Here is a 15,459-nt window from a genome sequence, read left to right as displayed (position 1 = left end):
CAGGGTGATAGCAATGTAATTGACTCCAACAGTCAGTACAATCGGTCGTTCACGCACCAAATGGCAGTTACCGCATCTCCACTTTCGAGAATGGATCCTACGAACTGTGGTGGTCAACAGGAAAGCCAATAGCCTTCCGTACGCATACACAATGGATGAATTTTTTTTTACGTAATAATTACATATCTCCTTTTTGAAATAGAGGAGAATTGGAAAATAACAAAAAAAAAAAGTATCATGCGCTTAATAAAATCCGGATAGCTCAAGAAATAGTAACATGTTCAAATATTTTTGTTGGAAAATGCGGGATCAGACAGCGAGTATAGGTAGTGTTCCATTGCTACCGAATATAGCCCAATATTCTCTAAAATTATTTTAGGGTAGACTTGAGTAATTTAAATAAATTACAGGTTTTAATATGGTTTTGTTTATATTTATTGAGATACTTTATAAAAAAAAAAAGTAAGCATATGCTATCCCACATGGAATTAAGGATTTAGCTCTAAATGCACAATATATATATATATATATATATATATATATATATATATATATATATATATATATATATATATTTATCTAGATTTTGTGTATGGTTTTGTACAACTTATTTGGCTTGTCAGTATAACAGGATTTTCTCTCTCTTTTTTTTTTTATATAAATTTTGAATTTATTTGAACAACGTTACGTAAAATGAGTAAATTTTCTTCTTTCTTGATATAAAAAAAAAAATTAATATACTTACAGATATGTGATGTTAGGAGGCACACATTAGCTGTTTATAGCATTATATAATTATATGTATCGTGTGAGATTTTGGTAAATAATAATAGCCTAATAAATACTTGAGTTGTATAAGTTTTTTATGCATGTAATCAAACTTCATTAAAAAGACTGGGAACCATTGTAATAACTATAAAAGTATTTCTGATTTGGAAGGCCCCGTCCACTCCACCGTTCATAAGTACCATTCATGCAATGTCATCAGTTTTTTTTTTATTTATTTCTAATTACAGATCAGATTTGAATATCGCCCTGTCCGCACTGATGTTAAAGGTCTGACTCGGGTCTCTGGATACCTGAGTGATACCTCCCTCCCCAGTCCCCACAAACCAGTGTGACAGTGAAGACTTATCGCGTAATAGCTCCTCGCAGACAAAGAAAACGCGTTATTTTTGAGTGTTATGGCAGCAAGGGGCAGGAATAAATTAAGGAACATTGCAAAAACTACGCTGGAATGCCACATGATGTTTTTAACATCCATACAGAAGGAAGACTCCTGGTGCACAACTTGGATAACCAACCCGCGTGTTGTCACCGACCGGCAATGCTTACGCCTCCCTTCAGTACAATAATGTTATACCTCAGAAAAGACCATCTTATATAATTCCTTGGACGTATTTTGCCAGCCACTGATCGTCACTACTTAAAAGGTGAGGAAAGTGTCATTAAGAGTTCAGGCTTATGAAATAAGTTGGTGTAGGGCTAAAAATAGTATATCATATATCGGGGAAATGGAGCACGCATTTTATAGCCTAGAACTCAATACTTGACCATTTCTTTGTTTGGCTCTAAAGTAGTGATGAAAATTATAATAGTAATAATGATAATGATAGAAATAATAATGATAGAAATAATAATGAAGATGATGGTAGTAATCGACTAACAGCGACCAAATTTAAGGTTGAAATCCCAGCAAGATTGAGGAAAGGTGTTGCTGTACAGCACGTTGGAAGACGGAGTATTGCCAAGTGTTTTGTATTTGTAGAGTAGAATCTTTTTCCCTAATTATGCATAGCGCCATTTTTCGTAATTATGTTCGTCATACCGATTCCAGGCAGATATTTACTACTTAGCTCTTCGGTATAAGTAGAAATTATGACAGTTAAGAAGAAAGCAGGTTAGGTGTCAAGGCGGTAGAGTGCAATCGTTTTCTCCTTAGCCCTTTAAAACTTTTGGCGGGATATTTTATGTAAGTAGGTCGTCTCTGAATAAAACTATACAAAATAAAGTTTATCAAATGTGCATAGAAGATACAATTGTTTACTGATGAAGTTACACTATAAAACACGAAAGGTAGTGGAAGGTTAGTAAGGCTAAGTGCGTAGACTAACGTACTCCTTTTTAACTTTAAAATACACTTGTGAACTTCGCTCATATTCTGGACTTCATCTTCACCAAACGTCTGTGAATGTTTTAAGATCATCACTGGGCCCCAACATCGAAAATTGGTCCCATCTTGCACTTTTCTCGCGGCTCAGGAAAATCGTCAGCCGTGTATACTATAGCGAGGCCGATGTGCGACTAACGGTCCATGTATATTAGACAACACCCGTGGTAATGTTAATGCTTGGTATACGTAAAGGATACTGCCGTAGGAAGATATCGTTTATTGATGTAGTTTTTTGGCCAAGCAGTACAGAAATAGCTGTATATAATAAAGCAGACGTGAGGTAATTTGAGAAATTTACCGAGATGATGAGAAATTTACCGTCTTAGGTTTATGTTGCTGCGTGCATCCCCGTTGGGGCTGGTACTTAACATGACGGAAATTCCGCGGGACGCCGTATTTAGTACCAGCCCTTCGGGGATAAAAGCAAGACTATGAACAAAAGACGGTTAAATTTCCGTTTTCTCGTTAAATTTCTCGAATTATCTCACCTGGCCTGCATTACGTACACCATTTTCTATTTTCTTCAGACAAGGCAATATATTAATAGTCGATATCTTCATGCGGCCGTCTCCTTTACATTTACCGAATGTCATTTCTGAAACTATAGATGTAGTTGGTATTAACTCATTATGTATCCACCCATGGCGGAAGTTCCTTGGGACGCCATGCTAGTACTAGCCCCCAGGGGATCAAAGCATTATATACACCATATACTGTACACCCATATCTACCTGTATATTGTATTATATACACCCATTTCTATTATTAATATAATTTGTCCACCACACAATATACCGTAGAAATGGTTGTATATAATACTTTGATCCCCTAGGGACTAGTGCTAAACACTGCGACCCAAGGAGCTTCCGTCATGGGTGGATACGTACCGGGTTAATACCTATGCAGTTTGGGATTATGGAGTAAGGCTCGTGCAAGCTTTCAAGGAATGCTTATCATGTTTTTACTGGAACCAATGGCTCCCAGCTTTATAACGGTGAGCGCATATATTCATTAACTGCTCGTATTTCACGTGAGGAGAGCATCCGCGAGAGAAGACTAAAGGAAACAGCTATGAAAGTCCGTCAGATTTCATTGAATCGGAATGACATCGATACCGTGTAAAAGAATTTCCGCTTTCATATAGAGGAGGGAAAGGATATTATTTCGAATGTTGCTGAAGTTTAAAGCAATGTGGTTATAGTGCTGAAGTACGAGAGTCCACACTTCTTTTTGTCATTACTTCGATATCTGCAAGAATCATTACAAGGGAGAAAATTCATATGGAAGTGTATATAGTAGAAATGACGCACCATTGCTTTTATCGTAATGTGTGTATCTATATATACTATATATACATATATATATATATATATATATATATATATATATATATATATATATATATGCAATGTATATACATACGTATGTATTTATGTATATATATGTATCTATATATAATATATATATATATATATATATATATATATATATATATATATATATATATATATATATATATATATATATATATATATATCTCATATAAACACGAGAAACAAATATTTTCGTATGTATCTCATAATAAACAAGTGAAAACCCAAGGAGAGAGCATTCGGAACGTACCTTTGTCTTTAAGCTTCCGTTTACAGTGAACATTTAAGCGTTAACTATTTCCTGGGGAAATTGAATCTAAAGATTAATGACTCTCATTTACAGCCTCGCATTTCCACCGTGGTAATCCTTGTATCAGCCCACCCTTCGATTGGCATTTTTATGGTGATTGTCTGCTGTGAATAATGTCTGTGTTATTGGGTCATTCTTCACTAATGCGAGCCCTTTGTTTTCGATGCTTAGATACGTAACTTGAAACAATTATTACACCCGAAGTTTGGTGATGTGAGATTGTTATTTCATTGTTGATTTAGTTAGGCTATTAATGAACATTAATCGTTTCTGTTATTGTACTTAGTGAAGCATGGGAAGATTAAATGTATGTGGAGCAAAAATATTTCTGTTATTGTACTTTGTGAAGCACGGGAAGATTAAATGTATGTGGAGCAAAAATATTTCTGTTATTGTACTTAGTGAAGCATGAGAAGATTAAATGTATGTGGAGCAAAAATATTAAACAGAAAAGTCGGTTAGAAAATCAGTATAAATTGGAAGTACTCAAGTATGTATATTAAACATAAATCCTGTAAGAATACAGATAAAACAACGCCACATCACAGGAAGGCTTTTGAAGTTAATATGCCTTGGGGAATATAGATAAAACACCACAGCACAGCAAGGCTTGCAAAGTCAATAACCCTGGGGGAATATCGATAAAACAATGACACATCACAGCAAGGCTTTTAAACTAAATAAGTCTGGGGGAATACAGAAAAAAGAACTCCGCTCACGGCAAGCCGTATAAAGTCAATAAGCCTTGGGCAATATAGCTAAAATAATGGCACATCACAGCAAGGCTATTGCTCAATAAGCCTGGGGGAATATAGAGAAAATAACGCCACTCACAGCAAACCTATTAAAGTCAATAAACCTTAGGGAGTGTAAGTAGACTACGCCACATCATATCAAGACTTGCAAAGTCTGTAAGCCTTGGGGGAATATGGATAAAGGAACGCCACGTCACTGCAAGGCTTTTAAAGTTAGTGGGGCTGGGGCCAAGTAAATTTTCAATTAATTCTGACCATCAAGATCCCCATCGGACAGAAACTGGCGGTTTTGGGTTGTTCTAATTGATGAATATTCCATGTTCCATGGCAGCGAAGTTCAAAAAATATTTTGCAAAACGAAGGGGATATTGATTTTGATTTGCTAGTAAGGTGGGAAAAAAGCAGTACGTATAAATTTAAAAGTTTTGTGTAAGTGATAGATGATAGCTTATCATTGTAAGAATATCTTGGATATATGCTGCTAGTGTAATTGCATAATAAGCAACTGTACAATAAAGTCAGTGATTGTTAGGGACATGAAGTTACAGGTTAAACCAATATGTTCTCTCTATGATGATACTAATCATGCTGCATTTGTATCACGAAATTGTGAGGGCAAAAAAAATTTTCCCATTAAAACGTCAAGATCAACAAGTGGAAAGAACAAAAGTTGTAGAGTATCAAATGTTTTGCCATCTCTCATACTTTTACCATCATACTCAAATATCCATGTACCGTGCCATTGCATGTTATTCAACTCCTGGACTGAAGTTTCTGCTGAACTCCTCTTGATTGAGAGGTTGCAATACAGATGGCAAATCCGAATACCAGTTGAGTTTCATGCCTGTTATTAATTTTCACATCACAATTACGGATGACAGACTTATGCATGAGTTGCGGTGGTCTATCCCTCTGGAAATAAACTTTATTCAGTAAGTGAACAGGTAACGGTCAATAAATTCTCGTTTATGTAGCAAAGAGAAAACTCTTCTTAATATACATACTGGCATTGCTCCTCGACCTTCTTTATTTCTCTGAATGATGGTAATTATTAGTCGCGGAAGAGGATATTTAATTTCGATACGCACACACACATATGTGTATATATATATATATATATATATATATATATATATATATATATATATATATATATGTGTGTGTGTGTGTGTGTGTGTGTGTGTGTATATATATATATATATATATATATATATATATATATATATATGTGTGTGTGTATATATATATATATATATATGTGTGTATATATATATATATATATATATATATATATATATATATATATATATATATATATATATATATATATATATCACAAATTATGCTCACAGCTCAGATGCTGAAAGGTTTTAGAAAATTTGACAATGCAGTTCTTTTTTAAGTCTTTTCTTCAAAGAGCTTTAGATTGTATAAGAACAGTAAAGACTTTATAATGTACTTTTTGATCCTGTCGACGTGACCTTTTATTTTCTGTTTCTTTTCCCGTTTCATTTATGTGCTTTTACTTTTGTTAATGTCTTAATGACATGAATGTGTTATAACATACTAACCACTCACAATGACCTAATGATTGACGCGTAAGGGTGAGAATACTTTCTGTACATATTCTGGGATAGTACTCTCTCTCTCTCTCTCTCTCTCTCTCTCTCTCTCTCTCTCTCTCTCTCTCTCTCTCTCTCTGTGCCTGTGCCTTTCTAGGATAGTACCTCTCTCTCTCTCTCTCTCTCTCTCTCTCTCTCTCTCTCTCTCTCTCTCTCTCTCTCTCTCTCTCTTTGTACGTGTGCCTGAACATCAAAAACGAATACTTCACATATTCAGCGTTTCCCTCCGAAGCTGATTCGCTGAAAAATAACGAGGCGACCCTCTCCGCGAATTCATAATGAAGAATAGAGCTTAAAAGTCTAATAAATCTCCTTCATTTTTATCTCGCGTTCCAGAATTAATCAGTGTCAGGAGGGCATCATCATACCCATCCTATTTTCTCACAGCATCTCGCATCTCTTCCCAGACCATCCTCATCTCCTTTCGCCGTATATAATATATAGCCGTAGAATATTAAAGGCATTTCGTCTTCCCTTTCATCCTCCTAATATGATATGGTCCTCGGTTCTTCCCCTTCCCCCTCGTTTTAGATCTTCCGTTCCCCTCTAGTTCCGTGCTCCTTGTCAGGGTTCTTATTCTTTATCCTTTCTTTTTTTTCTGTTATTGTTCTCCCTCAAAGAAAGTTGAATTAAGAATTCTTTTATATTTTACAGTTCTTTTCCGTTGTATAATCATAACCTCGCAGGCTAAGATTTTTAACTTTTTTTTTTTTACACGTTGTGTTATTAGTTTTTAGTTTTCAGTTTCCGAACGGTCCATATTTACCGAAATTAGGTTCATTTTACCCGATACAAGTTTCGCAGTCATGCCAGCAAGATGAAAATACGTATTGGCTGTAAGGGTTGAAACGCTGATTGAAATGTAGACCAGCTACTAAAATCAGGTTCCTTTCTTTTATGAATCACTTTCGTTATACATTACATTATCGTTCTAAACAAGTACACAGGATTGAAAAATGTTAACGCATAAACGTATAGTAAATGATATTCAACACCACCTCGGATCCATTCTCCTATTATAGTAAATTTGTAGCAATAAAATGTTATAATGCTTATTTAAAGTAAGGTAACTAGTTCTTACCCCCACGTAAGTTGCGATAAATAATTCCGGTTGTTTTTATTTTTTTCAGTTTTTTTCATATTCTGTTATTATATATCATGCATAGTCTTAGTTATGTTTTTTTTCAAGTAATCGTATCATGCTATTCACAATAAATTGGTTTGTAGTTTTTTAACAGGTATTGACCAGTGTACTGAAACGCCTTTTCCTAAACCCCACGGTATATACAAATGCTTTTAAACATTATCATCGTCAGTAATCATAGAATGGAACGTTTCATAAAGTTCCAGGAGTCTGTGCCGTCTCTCCCTCACAGTGCTTAAGGCATCCAAGTCAGCGTAACCTGGATGCGCAAAGTACAGGCAGAGGATGAAGGGAACTTTGTCATGCAATTCCGCGAGATCCAGTTCAATTGAGTTAGGGACATCAGAGGCTCTCTCTCTCTCTCTCTCTCTCTCTCTCTCTCTCTCTCTCTCTCTCTCTCTCTCTCTCTCTCTCTCTCTCTCTCTCTCTCTCTTCGTCTGATTAGGGCTGTAACGCCACCTTTCCCCGGTTGAGGATTCCTCTGCTTTGAATCATCCTTTTTTTCCCGGACTGTCTGTCTCTGTGTGCATGCGTACATGCATGCAAGTATACATACATACATACATTATATATATGTATATATTATATATATATATATATATATATATATATATATATATATATATATATATATATATATATAAATATTTGTACAGTATATTATACACACATATATACATTCATGAGTATACATACATTATATATATATATATTATATATAAATATTATATATATATATATATATATATATATATATATATATATATATATATATATATATTTATATATTTATATATTGTACACACACATATATATATATAAATACATACATGTACACCGTTACAGGCTATCATTGAAATTGATCTTGCTCTTTCTTCAGAATTCACTTACGATCCTCGTAAGAACAGCGGAAGAGTTAGATATTCCAAATGTAAACAAACGTATTAGCCAGAATGCCCCAACAATACTTTTCGAAATCTATGAAAATATCTAAATGGAAGGACGTAACTACATTCAGTTTACTGGCTTAGCGGCCAGCTTATGTTTTATTTGTATATGCATACATCACACAAACGCAACACATTGTCTCTTTAGAGACTGTGACTCTTGAAGATGCTACCCCTCCGGAAATCAGCGTATCTTTTGGGATTAGGGTTGTCATCCTGGTACACTTCTCCACCCTGGTTGCGACCTGCCACAGACGACCAGCTGCTTAATACATAGTTCTTAAATTATGTCAGCATGAGTGTAATGGGATTTAATTGACAGTGCCTAATGTGTTCAGCACTGCGTGGGAATCGAACCAAGGACCTGTTGTTGATTTATGTATACATGTGTTTGTGTTCTGTTTTGCATATATTTAGTAATAATTTTTGTTTTAAACGTTATAACATAATTGAATGTATTTTTAATGGATTTGCTCTTTACTGGCCATTTATTGGCCATTTTGATGAGAAATTAATGTATATAGCAGATGGTTAAATACCTGTGAAACAATAATAAGTGGTAAAACTTTGAGATGAACAAGTGAATCTCCACAACCTTTTTGCCAAAGATTATCAGTAAACATTGATTTTCGAAGTTGCGTGAGTGCTTGCGTTCATAAGCTGACGTGAAGCGCTGTCAGCGGAGCTTGTATAGCCTAGCTGCGATATTGCTTTGGGAAAGGGCTTTTGTAAAGCCGATGGCTTCATTGTTCCGCCGAGAGGTTCCAACCGTTTGCATTTTGCTGCCGGCGGTAAACTTCACTTCGATGATTGGCGCGAATGCTGTTGATCAGTCCATCTCCATAGATTCCTGCTTACGTCTTGTTGGCATGAGGGCTTTAAAAATATTCCGACAATATTGTCAGAGTCTTCTCACTTAGACAATTTTAAGAACGCGTAGTCTTTCTTAAGCTGAGGAAATTAAATTTTGTCATTTTTTGTTCGAACATTTATAAGGCTTTTGATTGAGCTTACTTTTAACGCAGAAACGGTGGTAAATTACTAAAACAGCCTTTTTTAAACAGCGTTTTCCATCGTGGAAGGATGAGATGGCCGTTCTCTCTCTCTCTCTCTCTCCCCCCCCAAAAAAATAGGCGGCTTCACTACACACACACACGCACACACATATATATACACACATATATTCCTTATTTCTTAACCTACGACGCGATTAAGGCACCGAATCAGGTTTCGTGGAGTCGTAAATGTTTAGTGTTATCTTTATGAATGAGTGCATTCTTTTGATTTTCAAGTATTTTCAACCGGCAATTTTTTGAAAATTTTACTTTTGCTTCTCATTTTAGCCAGTAATAAAACTATAATGGCAACACATTCAGTATTTAAAGGGTGATATTCATAACGAAACAGATTACAATTTTGTGAGAGTCGATTGTAAATATCTTTTTTTAAGTAGTCCATAAACATTTTTTTAAAATTAAACTTGGAAATAAAAAAAAAAACCTTTAGTCACAGGAACAAAGAAATTACAGCTTCCCCGTCACCAATGCATCACGGTTATCCTCCTGTGTAACAAAGACTGTCTGTGAGCATCTCGTAACACATGGCCCAATAACTCTTCCATTGTTTACTGTAAGGAATCACCGTAATATTTAATCGGAGGATGAGGTATAGGGCTATGCAGGAAGATATGTGAGCTAGCTAAAGACGCCCGAATCCTTTACGAGTCTCTCTCCTCAAGAATCAAATGATACGGTGTGTCGTGATAACCAGTAGTATAGCTTTTTGCAAAGACTATATACTTTTTCGGTGCATGTCATGTTTTTAAGCATGAAATTTCCTGACAGTGGAATAATACATACTGTGTGTGTGTATATGTGTATATATATATATATATATATATATATATATATATATATATATATATATATATATATATATATATATATATATATATATATATATATGTAATTCTAATAGCCACAATGCCCTCTTAACTTCTCGAATTCTTCGCGCTTTTTAGGATGTGCTTGTAACTACGAAGCCATAACATCCAAACGCAAGAAATTAAAGAGACTGTGATTGCCGGTCACGGGAGACGAACCCGCGTCACCTTAACCACAAGGAGGTCACGTTGCCGACCTGACCACGAGAAGGATAAAAGTCAACTACCTCTCATACATACATATACCTGTCGTTTTCAGATATATTTATTAGGGCTGGAATAGACCCATCATCACCATCGTAGCCAATTGGGCAGTCGTTTTTATTGCTTTTTAGGCTGAAATATATATGTAGAATCTAGTGGTCACTTTTACCAGACACATATGCAATTCTAATAACCACAATGCCCTCTTAATTCGAGAAGTTAAGAGGGTATTGTGGCTATTAGAATTACATATGTGTCTGGTAAAAGTGACCAGTAGATTCTCTACATATATATATATATATATATATATATATATATATATATATATATATATATATACATATATATATATATATATATATATATACATTATATATATATATATATATATATATATATATATATATATATATATATATATATATATATATATATACATATATTCATATATATTATTCAGAATATGAAGCCTATTCATATGGAACACGCCCACAGGGGATATTGTCTTGCAATTCAAGTTTCCAAAGAATATTATGGCGTTCATTTGAAAGGAGTAACAGAAGATAATAGTAAATACAGAAGGGGAGAGATCAGGTATTAAAAAACAAAAAAATAGTGGCAAATTAAATAATAAATACGCAAAAATATAAGTAGATTATTAAGTATACAAATATGTTTATTTCTGCAAATTATTTTTTTGCTTAGTTGATATTCCGTATTCAGTGTCCCCTTACACTTTTTGTACTTGGCCGATAATGGAAGGAAAATTTCAAGCCTTTGTTACATTGAGTGTTGTTTGCTGTTTGCCTGTAATTTACAGGTTTATATATATTATGATCAGAAGGCAGTTTGCAATGTGAGGAATTATATACATTAAGAAACTGCTTTTAATTGTCTGTAGATAGAAACTGATCGTTAGATTATTGGTGTCATTATCACTGTAGGTATTGCTTAAGGTCCCTTGCAGCGTACCTTCGGCCCTTAACTGGAATGGAACGGACTGTAGAATGTAGGCCAAAGGCCAAGCGCTGGCACCTATGAGGTCATTCAGCGCTGAAAGGGAAATAGACAGTAAGAAGGTTTGAAAGGTGTAACAGGAGGAAAATCTCGCAGCTGCACTATGTATGAAACAGTTGTTAGAGAGGGTGGAAAGTCAGATGGAAGAAAGAGAATAAGAAACGGAGATGCAGTAAAAGGAATGAAAGAGGTTGCAGCTAAGGGCCGAAGGGACGCTGCAAAGACCCTTAAGTAATGCCTGCAGTGCTCCACGCGAGGTGCACTGACTTCACTAACCCCCCCTTTCATTTCATCCTCTGCTAACAATTGTTTCATAATGGAACTGCGAGGTGTTCCTCCCGTTTCACCTTTAAAACATTTTTACTCAATTTCCCTTTTAGCCCCGAATAACCTCATAGGTCCCAGCACTTGGCCGTAGGCCCAAATTTTATATTCCATTCCTATAGATGTCGGTATGATATGAGGAGATAACTTATAATTGCAGTTTCTAGTTGTGAACATTGTATTTTGGATTTTGCAAAAGAGATTTTATTTTTTAATAAATTTTAGCCATGGTCAGCTTTGTTTTGGAGAATCGAATCAAGTGATAGTTGTACAGTAATTTCTCTGCGTATGTCTAAAATCAACACGAAATAGTATACCCTTCAGCATTATAAAGGCTAGCTAGGGGCATAAGGTAATAATGTATTTACACAAGTTTTTTTGGTATTTTTGTTACTTACCATTTATACCTGGAAGCTCGCTTTCCCTAGGTAAAGTACACCCGTAAGTGAAATAACATTACCATATAACATTTGCATATTTGCCCAGGAGAAAAAAGATATCGCCTTTTCCATATGCAGATCTGATTTCATTACCATATGAAAAAAGAGAACTTAGGGTTTTTGGTTACTGGTGTGGGTTTTCCCCTTGTGTGTTTTTTTTTTTTTTTGTTCAATGATTGGCAGCGGGACAATGATTTTACTTTGTTTGGTTTTCAAGCATCAAAAACTATCTCCTTTTTCGTAGATTTGTGAAATTATATAATAAAAATTTGTACAGTGCTGAGGAAACATATGTTTTAGTTCAAAACAGTCATTACCAAAGATGATGCCTGCAAGGAACTATATATAAGCGGCTGAACAATCCTGATAGGCTAAGTGAATGTTTCGATTAGTATGTATCATTAGCGTTAATGCATTTTCGGAGGGAAAGTAGATTAACATTATTTTGTTTCTTTTCTATGAGTAGCGCACATGTGCCAATATTGACAAGTAAAATATGACAAATATTTTACTAATATTTCCTTTACATTGAATGAACTTAGTTCCAGCATAGGGAAAGAAAGCAACTGTTTTACCCCAGTTATTTGATGACACTCAAGGCCTGTTGCTTTTAATTCAGATCTGCTATATTCAGCCTGAAATTGACATTTGCTTTTGCAATCATGTTGCACCATCTATAATTCAGTAATATGAAATGGAATGGGATTACCATATTAAATTTTCAGTCTATAACGCCATAGAATTCCATATAATCCTATTGATCGCACTTTCCTCCTAAAAAATGCTAATTCCTGCCATACAGAAGTATTTCTTCCTACACAACGCTCTTTCTTCCCCCGTCTTAGACTGACTTTTTTATGGTGATTGCTTGTGTCGAATGAAGAAAGAAGGTTGGGCCTGTTCTCTACCAGATGGTCATAGATTTTGTTTATTACGAGAGGGGAGATACTTTACCTTGAATTACAGTATCCCTGGGAGTTGTTAATCTACATTCGCTCCTTCTTAATTGCTTCTATTGTTGGTGGTGTTGTTGTTGTGGTTCCTCTCCTCCCATATTATTATTATTATTATTATTATTATTATTATTATTATTATTATTGTGAAGATGAACCCTATTCACATGGAAAAAACAAACCCGCAGCGGCCAATGTCTTGAAGTTCAAGCTCCCAAAGAATATGGTGTTCATTAGGAAGAAATAAAGTGTAAAGTAAAGTGTTCTTTTTAAAGTTAATTCATCTAATGAATCTAATAGAAAATAAGAGGAGATTAATAAAAACACATAGAAAATCCCAGCATTTGGAACTGCTTCATTACGATAAAGCACGTATTCTATAAGTTATTCTGTCCTTAGGTGTTAAAACAAAAGTCTAATACAATAATATCACAAATTTTCAGTTTAATTTTGCTGTACTGATCACTGCGTTATTTGACCACACTGTTAACTATTAGGAACTGCACTTTCAACATCCAACATTAGAAATTTATTTTATTGTCAATAAACAAAGCAGTCCTTTCTGTTGCATCGTTATCACTGAAAGAATTGATGCCCAGTATACAGATATTCTTCAAGTCGTGGTTATTTTTATTATTACTTCTACTACTTCCACAACAGTATCAAAACTCTCATCTACTTTGGGCATCAAGAGAAGGATCTTTCAGAGACGAAACAATTTAAATGTAAAAAAAAAAAAAAAAACTGAAGTGAGTAAATGTAGTCCATACAGAACAGTATCTGTGGAATGGGTTTCTTCTTTATTTTGTGAAATATTTGAGAAGAGACCGGCAAAACGTTCATACTCTGCCTGCCCAGACTCTCCTGTTTGTTTCTCTCTCTTTCATGCATCCACAGTTCTTTCAAATATATTCCAAACGTTGCTTTGTTCTCTTGCCTTTGTACAGCAACAGAATTGTTAGGGTTATTGTGAAGTTTCACTTTCAGGCCGTGTTAGAAAGAGTGTGCCACTTTTCCAAGGTTGGAGAATGGTGCTGATTAGGATATGGAAATTTTAAATGTTATTTTAGACCGAAGACTTAGGAATTAAGTAATTCATCCTCCGTAAGGGGGATAATTCCATCAGTGCACCACACGCGTTGCACTGTAGGCATTACTTAACGTTCTTTGCAGCGTCCCTTCGGCCCCCAGCTGCAACCCCATTCATTCCTTTTACTGTACCTCCGTTCATATTGTTTTTCTTCCATCTTACTCTCCACCCTCTTCTTACAATTGTTTCATAATGAAGCTGCGAGGTTATCCTCCAGTTACACCTTCAAAACCTCCGTTACTTTCAGTTTTTCCTTTCATCGCTGAATGATCTGACAGCTCCCAGCGCTTGGCCTTTGGCCTAAATCTTATGTTCCAGTTCCAAGTCATTCTCAGCTTGAATTATCTAGAAGTTATAACAATGAGAAAACGAATTTCCATGCAATTTCTATTGAAAAATATTCAAATAAAAAAAGTCTCTTATTCGGCGCAGACGTACAAGGAAGACCATTATTACCGTAAAATTATTAAGGCAGTTAGACAAGAAAACACATTTGCTATAGGAGTTGGGTCCAGTTTAAGCCAAAAATTTAATTTCTGTTGGAATAGACTTGTTTTGTTTAATACTCAATTTAACCCTCATCGTTGGGCGTAGATATTCGAAGAATCGTAGCATCGCATTTTATAAGTACTGTGCTTAGCCACTCAGTTTCTTATTGAGTAACATACAACGTTCACAGATCGGTAAAATGGGAAATTGGCTTAAATACATAAGACTTTTGTATTTCAAAATGTTCTCACCCAGAATACCGTCTTTTGTACTTAAGATGATTATCTGTAGCTGAAGTGATAGCCATTATTTCTTTTAGAACTTGATTATTTATTTTGAATTTGACAAACTTACAGAAGATAAGCGTAATGTTGCTTAGTTGGGTGACTTTTCTCTATTTCCCGTGGCTTTACTTGCACTTTATATTCTTTAATATGCAGTGGCAAAATTAAATAAGAGTCTCAAGCGACAGCCTAAATATGAAGTAAGTGAGCATTAAGGGAACTATTCACAAATATATTGTTATTTATGTATTTCAGTAGGGTAAAATCTACCTTTCCTTATAATTACTCATTTATGTCATAAATCGTCCAGTGTCCTCCAAAATTGTTTTTAACCTATCAATCCTTTGTATAATCGGTTTTTAAGAAAGTCACAACACTGAAGTGAAAGTTTA

General features: G+C 34.9%; 1 long non-coding RNA gene across 1 annotated transcript in view; it reads left to right on the top strand.

The window, feature by feature from the left end:
- Positions 1–1,027: 1,027 nt before the first annotated feature.
- The window catches only part of LOC136848431 (uncharacterized), a 60,425-nt gene continuing 45,993 nt past the window's right edge, over positions 1,028–15,459 (top strand). The window contains exon 1 of the long non-coding RNA XR_010856019.1: positions 1,028–1,433. This is a non-coding gene — a long non-coding RNA (uncharacterized lncRNA). The remainder of the gene's footprint in view (positions 1,434–15,459) is intronic.

Source organism: Macrobrachium rosenbergii, chromosome 19 (genome assembly GCF_040412425.1).
Source record: "Macrobrachium rosenbergii isolate ZJJX-2024 chromosome 19, ASM4041242v1, whole genome shotgun sequence".
In the NCBI taxonomy this organism is placed as follows: domain Eukaryota; kingdom Metazoa; phylum Arthropoda; class Malacostraca; order Decapoda; family Palaemonidae; genus Macrobrachium; species Macrobrachium rosenbergii.
Note: the sequence above shows the minus strand (reverse complement) of the source record. Positions and strands in the feature narration are given on the sequence as shown.